Consider the following 8,557-nt stretch of genomic DNA (forward strand, 5'->3'; position numbering starts at 1 on the left):
ACAAATTTAGTTGGGATGTAGACCTCACTAGGCCTAAGTTTCGTTTTCCTCTAAATCATATGATTTCGGGGAAATCAGGTGGTCTCCCCCTCTCCCCCTCCCCTAGCCTACTCACAAACCGCCATCTTAACGTTAAAATTTCCCTATAAGGTAATTCTGTAGTTTCTGTGCTGGTATTGGGTAAACTTATTCTGGGTTAGATTGTGAGGCCACCTGTCCCCGCAAATAGGGACAGGGGTCCAGCCTCTGGGGGTGGGATTTCTTAGAATTGTTTGTACAAGTTTATATATCCCCTTGCCTGCCCTCTCCTCCTTGCCTCTCTTCACTACCATCTCCACCCTGGTAGTGGGAGATGCTCAATTCTCACGAGACTTGATCAAATAAAGCTTCTGTTTTGTTTCTACCTTGAGAAAGCTGAGTCACCTCTGTTTTTTTATTTGAGTCGGTGGTCTGTTGTCCCACACACTTCCAACTCTATATTTATGATCTCTTAGTAAACTTTTGAAGAAACTCCACCAATACAGATAGGCTATTTCTCTGTAACTTAGTCCCAAGGAGTTGTTCAGAGCTTTAGCTCACTGAGAAGTTAAAGGACTCTTGTTGGAACAGCTAGTATGTGTTAAATAGGCAGGACTTGAAACCAGATCTTCCTGGCCCACTATTCACAATATTGATAGCTGTCAATTTTTAAAAAATGATAAATAGTTCTGGAACAGTCTAGCAGGTTGCCAGGTGGTCTCTTCCAAATTTGGACACTAATTTATATGAAGAGTTGGCAAATCTAATCTGAAACTTTTTGTAAAGTTCCCAAGCTACACTGTTTTTATTGGTTTCATTCTGAGGTTTCATTGATTTTTGGCTTCACTAGACATTCTGAATTCAAATAAAGTAGTCATATGTGAATGTAGAAACTATGCATTTCAATCATTGCTATGACACAAAAAAAATGTGCATTAGGAAAACAGATGGTAATAAAGAAACGGAAATGTCAGGCTCACATTTTCTTCTTGCCCCACAGCATTCTCTCAACAATCAGAAAGAGGTCAAAGAGTACTATGGCTGTATACAGCAAATTTTACTAAAGTGACAGACACAAAATTAATATCCAAAAAGATAAATGAGCAGAAGAGTATCTAAGAGGAGTTTAAAGAACAGTAAACCCATGGGACCTATTATAGTGAACAGGGTCATTTCATGGATAAAGATTCAAATTCAGTTGATACAAGTAAAATAAAATTATTTGGGACCTAAGATGCTTTTAAATTTTTCTTTGAACAGTGACACCAACCTAAAGTCAGCTTTTGCACTTTAATAAGTGTGTGTATTTTAGGCAGTGCCATTAATATTTATTGGTTGGTTTGGTATTTCATTGCTGAGTTTAACTGTACAGAATTAAAGTCTATTCATGAAAATGTTTGACTTTTCAACAGTCAGGATCCTCCAGATGGTCTAGGGACTGGCCTTTTGTAATATTAATGCATTTAACCAGACAATTGTTTGCACTTTTGTTGGGGTCAGGGATTAATAATTGATTTATGTTATTAAATTTTACCAAAAGATCTAGGCATTACCTTCCTGTTATTTCATCAAGAGAAAAGTTGTTTGTCCCATTAATTCTAGTATGGAGGGGTGGGGGAAGAAGGAAATAGGCAGCAAATCCATATGGATCTGACAGGTGGCCCACAGGGTCTTTTGTCCCAATGAAGTGATCCACAGACTGAAGCATCAGCAATTTATAGAATGTTAATTCAAATTTATATTGTGCTTTAAAGTTTATGAAGAGCTCTTTTTAGAACAATGGTTTGGAGTAGGTACTAAAGTGACTATGTCCACTTTATGCAGGAAGAAAGACTTGAAAAGATTGCTCATAATCACATGCATAGCTAGTGTGTGGGATGAAAGACCCTCACCAATTAAAAGTTAATTTATAATAAGGAGCCATCTCAGGGTGGGAACAGAAATAAATTTTATTCAGTTCTCGAGAATAGGGCATCCTCTGCTAGCACAGAGTGGAACCAGCAAAGGACAAGAGGCAAAGCACCAATAATTATACCTAACATAACAGAATTCTCACCCGCCTCTGACCCTTCTCACCATTGGCTGGGAGGCGGGCTTACAATCTGAGCACAAAAACTAGACAAATAACCGGGAAATCGAGGCACAGAAGCTCCAATTCCCATTCCCTTAGTTAATGATTACAACTGAGGTGACATCTATAAATCTAAAGAAGGAGAATATGATAAGGGGAGGGGGAGACCCTCTCCATTCTTTTACAGAACTTTTACAGTAAAGGAAAGCAGGTCACAGTAACCCTGTTCTTACTGAGCAAATCTTTAAACCAGAACCATAAGAAAGAACAAAAAGTTTTAGGGTAAACTTTCCCAGAGGCTGAGGCATCAGACTCTCATGGCCTCAGAATTTTTCCACTTCCCTATTTCCCTATTTCTTGATTTTTAAACATTTCTTAGTATATATATACATATCTTCCCTGTGAAGTCTTCACATTTTATTTACCTCACACAGTAGTAAAAGTTAGAATGCTGAACAGGAAGTTTGAACCTAGCCAGTTCTTCTGACTTCAGGCCTAATTTTCTTCCATAGACATCGCATCAATTCCACTGCAGAAAGTATCTACTGTTTTGTTAGAAATAATATTTCCTTCACCTAAGGGTTTATTGTGAGTCAAGTCCAGTGGTGAGATTCAAATAAATTAACAATCGGTTCTTTGCCCTAATGACCATGTTTTAAAATCAGTCATTTAGTAAGCATTTATTAAGTACTGGACAACCTCAGTCCAAATCATGCGTAAGTCACTAACCATGTGAGTAGGGAGCAGATCTCAGGTTTTTATTTTTGCTCATCCTATATTTGACATCACCTGGGCTCTGACACTTAATTCACAGAATTTCAGAATTAGTAGGTACCTCTGTGGCTAGCTAATCTGGATGCCTTGAGAATGTAACAAAAAACATAGAAGTCCCACCAGAAGCAGATGCTTGAGCCATTCTCCATCACAGATAGAAATAAGGCTCTCCTCACTAATCTCCCAGGGCAGTTTTTTCTCCCACCTCTTTCCCTCCAATTCATCCTGCAAACTGCTAAATGAGCCAACCTTCCTAATCTGTGATTACCATCATGGGATCAGAGATTTAGAGCTGGAAGGAACCTCTTAGATCATCAGCTCCAACTCCCATATTACTCAGATAAACTGAAGTCTGGGTAAGTTAAATGACTCATTCAAAATCATGACCTAGCGCTGTTTAAAAATGTGACATTGTTCCCTACCTAACTACCTAGCACTGGATCATAGACTATCTTTTATTCATCTCATTGTTGGTACCATTGTCTTGTCTCTACTAACTAGAATCTTAACTGCTTGAAGTAGGGGATTATTTTCTATTTCCGTATCCCCAACAGTCCTGGACACATAACAAATATCTTAATATCTAGTTGTTGATTTAAGTCCTGTAAGTAGTCCTTCCCAAGATTCTTAAGGAAGAAACTGAGAGCTGGTGTTAAGGCTATTCTTAAGAACATCTAGGACACTTTCATTTCAGCAGAACACCTACCATCAATTGTCCTAGGAGTCCTTGAAACAGTCCTTTCCTTCCCTCCCTTTGCCTGTTTTGCACCCTCCGTCTTTTGAGAGACAATAGACTCTGACACTGTCAAGCAAGAAGTAAAGAAGGGAAGAAAGTAGGCTATTTGTATTGAAAAGAGCCTACTTAGATGGGCGTGGGTTGCTAAGGGTGCTCGCATCTTTTCCCTCACTAAATATAAAAAAACCAAAAGTTAAGCCTGACAACTTTTTACCATTAAATGCCTTAAAAATTCCACAACACGTTTCACCGATTCACCAATTTTTAAGGGATCTATTGAGCTCAGAGTTGTTTGGCCAAAACAAAAATGACCCCATCAGTCAGCCAGAGGAAACAATCCCCTCCTCAATCCAAGCATCCAGGGAGGATGTGACATGCACAGCCCTTCCCAAAGCACCACCCCGAAGAGACCTGGGCTCAGACAATGAGAGCCTGTGCTGCTGGGATAATGAGATGCCACGACCGCAAATGGACCAAATGGAAGCTAGGAGGGGAAGGCAGGGAGAAGAAGGGACTGTGGAAAGGGGAAAAAAATCAAACAAGTTTCTCACCTTGGGAAGCAAGGGACCCTTCCCTATGAACATTACTACAGGTGCTTAGAAAACACTGTTGCGCAGATGAACGTCAAAAAAAGAGTAAGGAATATAAATTTGTGATTTCCACCTGGATAGTTGCCCAGGTACCTTAGAGAGAACCCTGATTCCAAGTGCCATTTTAACAACTGGTTTACCGAACTCAACATAAAATTAGGTATCGGTTCTGCCGAACCCATGCGAACCAGCTGCATCCCATCTCTGGTCAAGTTTAAATTTGGCTCGAGGTTTTTTTCCCTGGAGGGAAAAATACAACTGCGCACTCATGAACCATAAAACTGAATTAAACTCTTTTAAATAATTTAAACACATGTAATGTAACAATAAAAAGGCTATAGAATAAAACTCCCCTTCCACGTTTACTGATTCAGGAACTAAAGGAGGTGACCTGCAGGCAGTTAGAAATAAAAAAAAAAATCAGAAAAAAAGATCCTTTTATAGTTTAAGTAACCAGATGAGTAAACTGCCAGATGGGATGAGCCTACAAGAGCAGGGGCCAAAAGAGCTGCAATAGTTCCCCAACCCTGCCCCAGGCTCCCACTACCTGCTTCCTCTTGTTTATGGGTCAACCTGCTCTGTTGGTGGGGGAAGACGAGTGAAATTCTCAGGAGTAGCCTGATCCTGTCATCTCTGGAACCTGTTACTAGCATATTCTATAGAGGCTGACCTGAAAATAACATGTGATGTAATTATAAAAAAATAAATACTTGAATGGAAGACTAATGAACATTTTTGTATGGCAGTTTGCTACTGTTTTCCTAGCTTAAAAGTCTTATTTAGTTTTATATATTTTAGGTATCTCCTTTAGATACTTTGGCTTTCGGGTAGATATGTTGATATTCTTGATGAATCTCTGATCCAGTAGTCAGAAAACCTGGGTTCAAATCCATATTCTGCTACTTACCTGAGTGACCTTGGACAAGTAATTTCACCTTTATGAACCCTCTGCTCCTTCATATGTAAAATGAGGAGGTTGGAGTATATGGGTCCCTTCTAGCTCTGTGATCCATTCCCATGTTCTCATATTGTTTGATTCTTGTCCATGTCTTCCAATAAATCCTTCACAGAAAATCTATCCAGACTAATGTAGAAATATGTTTCACATGATTGCAATGTATACCCTCTATAAGATTGCCTGCTGTCTTCGGAAGCAGAGAGGGGAGGGAGGAAGGGAGAAAAATTTGGAATTCAAAAATCTTATAAAAAATGAATGTTGAAGTTTTTCCTTACATGTAACTAGAAAAAATAACATACTATTTACATTTTTTAAAAAGAAAAAAATCACCCAACATATTGGGGGGAAAGGGCATGTGTGTGTGTGTGTGTGTGTGTGTGTGTGTGTGTGTGTGTGTGTGTTGGGGGGGGGAGGATTGTTCCTGAAGGTTATTTAACATTTTATGACTCCCTGTGCCTCACTCAGGCCATTTATCTGCAATCTCTTCTTTTGATTCTATGATTGGCCAACCTCATTTCTGGGTCACTGGCATCCCATCTCAATTCTCAGGGGTAAGTCATCGTTAGAAATACGTTACAGCCTACTTATTTATGTCTTACCTTTCCCAGGGTCATGAGTAAAATTTAACAAAAAGGTAAACTGAGGAATATTTCTCCAAGCAAGAGGGCAATTTGTTATCAGGGCCAATGACCTGAGAATAAGATGAGTCAGTGGCTTGCCTCTATTTGAGCCAAAGACCTAGAATTGAGGATGCAACTCATTTTTATAAGCACAGAACAAAAAAACAGTACAGGGAAGGTGACATCATAAGATTGAGGAGAACGTGATTGGTCGCATAGCTGAGGAGAAGAAAACAACATAATTGGTTGGAAGTTTGATAATAAAGGGATGTCCGCCCATGACTAAGAAGTGTTCATTGTTTGAGTGTAGTTGCAAAGTCTAGAGACTTTTTGGCATTTTTGGACAGCAAACCAGACATCCTTGAAGGATAACTTGGTGGTGTAAAGGTATCAGAACTGGCTTGCCACATCTCCCAAGGTTAGCTAAATTCCTTTAGGCAAGAATAAAACAGCGATTAACAAGAGAACTAGATTTTTAATCTGAACCCATCACAGGCCAGCCTGAATCCTGAATTAAATTAAGATTTTAAAAACACTAACTTAGGCAGATATAAGATAAAATCAATTAATGGTAAATAGGATCAATACTAAATAATTCAAGATCGATCTTAAACATTTTCATGAGTAAGCCTAAAATGTGATTTCTTTGTAAAAAATGTGATTTGTGTGTAATTTTTACCCCAGGAAATTCCTATCATGTAACGCAAGCTATTCTTTTAATTGTAGCAACAACTCTAAGAAAGGATGAGGGAAAGCCTCACCATTATACACAACAACCCTCTTAAACGAAAGGTTATATAGCTAACAAATAGCACAACAGTATGTTTCTAAGAGTGAAAAATCAGAAAGCATCTGGGATCATTGCACAATAAAATTTAAAGAGTTATTTTGATGCAAACAGAAAACAAGAAGAACAACAAATAACAACACCTGCTCCAGGGTAAGACAATGATCTCAGTTCAAACCTTGTCTCAGATGCTTTTTTTGCATCTTGCTTCTTGTGTGACTTGGGCAAAAATCACTTTACGTCCCCGAGCATTAGTTTTCTCATCTATGAAATGAGGGGGTTGGATAGATGGCTTCTGAGGTCTTTCCCAGCTCTAGTTCTATGATCCTACGAAATGTACATGGAAAAAAAAATCCTCAGTCCAAAAGCAAGAAGCGTAAGCTTCTATTTCACAAGCTGACTCATGCAATAGTTACAAGTTCTTTTGAAACAGACCTCAAATACCTTGTTTTCTGCAAATCCCACCAAATTTCCCCAGACTTCATTTCTCACCAGGCTGTAACCCAGACTTCTTTATTAGGCTCCAGGAAACTTTTTTTTTTTTATTCTGGAAGATCAACACAGCTTTGGAAGTCACTTCTCGAACGTCACCTCGGCCCTCGATACACGACCCCCTGTTTAAATTGCTCCTCCCAGAACTTCCATTTTAAGGGGTTTGCACTGGCCACCCATCTCTTCATTTTTCACGGAATGAAATCTGGACTCTTCTATCATGGCAGATGCTAGAAACCTTACCCCTACTCTCCCTTTTCAGTATCTTTTTATGTGTTGTCTTCCCACATTAGAATGCAAGTTCCTTGAGGGCAGAAACTTTCTTTTTGCTCATATTTGTATTCCTAGCTCTCAGCACATGCCTGGAACATAGCACACTTAATAAATGCTTGTTGACATACTAAATTATTGACAGACTTCTTGTGCCACGCTATGGTTCCTGAGGTTTCCAGCTTTTTGTTTCCTTTACCATTTTCTGAGGGAGGATTGATTTTTATTTCTTAGTTCATAACTTGGTGAGGCGCAGTGTGCAGTTAATAATTGACCCCTTTTCCCCCTCAAAAATTCCCCTGTTGACTTAAATTTCTGTCTTAAATAAAACCCTTAGGCAAAGCAGACAAGGGTAAGAGCCCAGATGGCTGGGATTTAGATTCAATTAAGGCTGCTCTTAGACAATTGTGGATTATGTCCAATGTAAATATCTCCAGTGAAATGGACAATATTGTTTGGCTACAAGGACATATGGCCTGAGACTGTATTTCCTGACACTTGGAAATTTACAAAGAGGGCTTTTGGGTTTTTTTGAGGATTAGAGACATAATTCTTTTTTTTTTTAAATCTACTTCCTTTAGATTGGAAAATAAATAATTAAATGATTTAAACTTATATGATACAATAGAGTCAGGTCATACTTCTGAAAGGAATTTCCTATGACACTTCATACAAAATTGAAAACTTTTTCTTTAGTTTGGCTGAGGGACAAGGATTCTCTTGTCTTCTAATAGCTTTAATTTACTTTGCCTTGCTTTGTTACTCTTTTGGAGACATTTGGAAATTATTCCAAAATGGATGACAAGTATGTCTATTTTCTTTGTAGGTTATTATGCTTGTTTTTATCTCTACAGAGTGAATAAGAGTGTTCAATTAAGTTAATGTACTGACAACCTCAGGAAGGTCAGAGTGTCCTTCTCATGCTCCATCACATGCCACTTTACTCTCTATGAATGTCAGTTTTTTCCTCTGTAAAGTAGGGACAGTTGTGATACATATATATGTATGTATATACACCATGTACCTCACAAAGTAGTTGTGAATGTCAAATTTGAAAATGTATGTAAATCACTTGGTAAAATCTTAAAGCACTATATAAATGTCAGCTATTAATTGATTATCATTATTATTATTTACTGTTTCCTAATCTTAGAAAAGAGATAGACAGGTCACCAAGACAAATGTGAGAGCTTGTCTTCTTGGTTAACCAACCACATCTGTTACATGGGATTACATTATGA

This window comes from Trichosurus vulpecula, chromosome 7 (assembly GCF_011100635.1).
Source record: "Trichosurus vulpecula isolate mTriVul1 chromosome 7, mTriVul1.pri, whole genome shotgun sequence".
NCBI lineage: Eukaryota > Metazoa > Chordata > Mammalia > Diprotodontia > Phalangeridae > Trichosurus > Trichosurus vulpecula.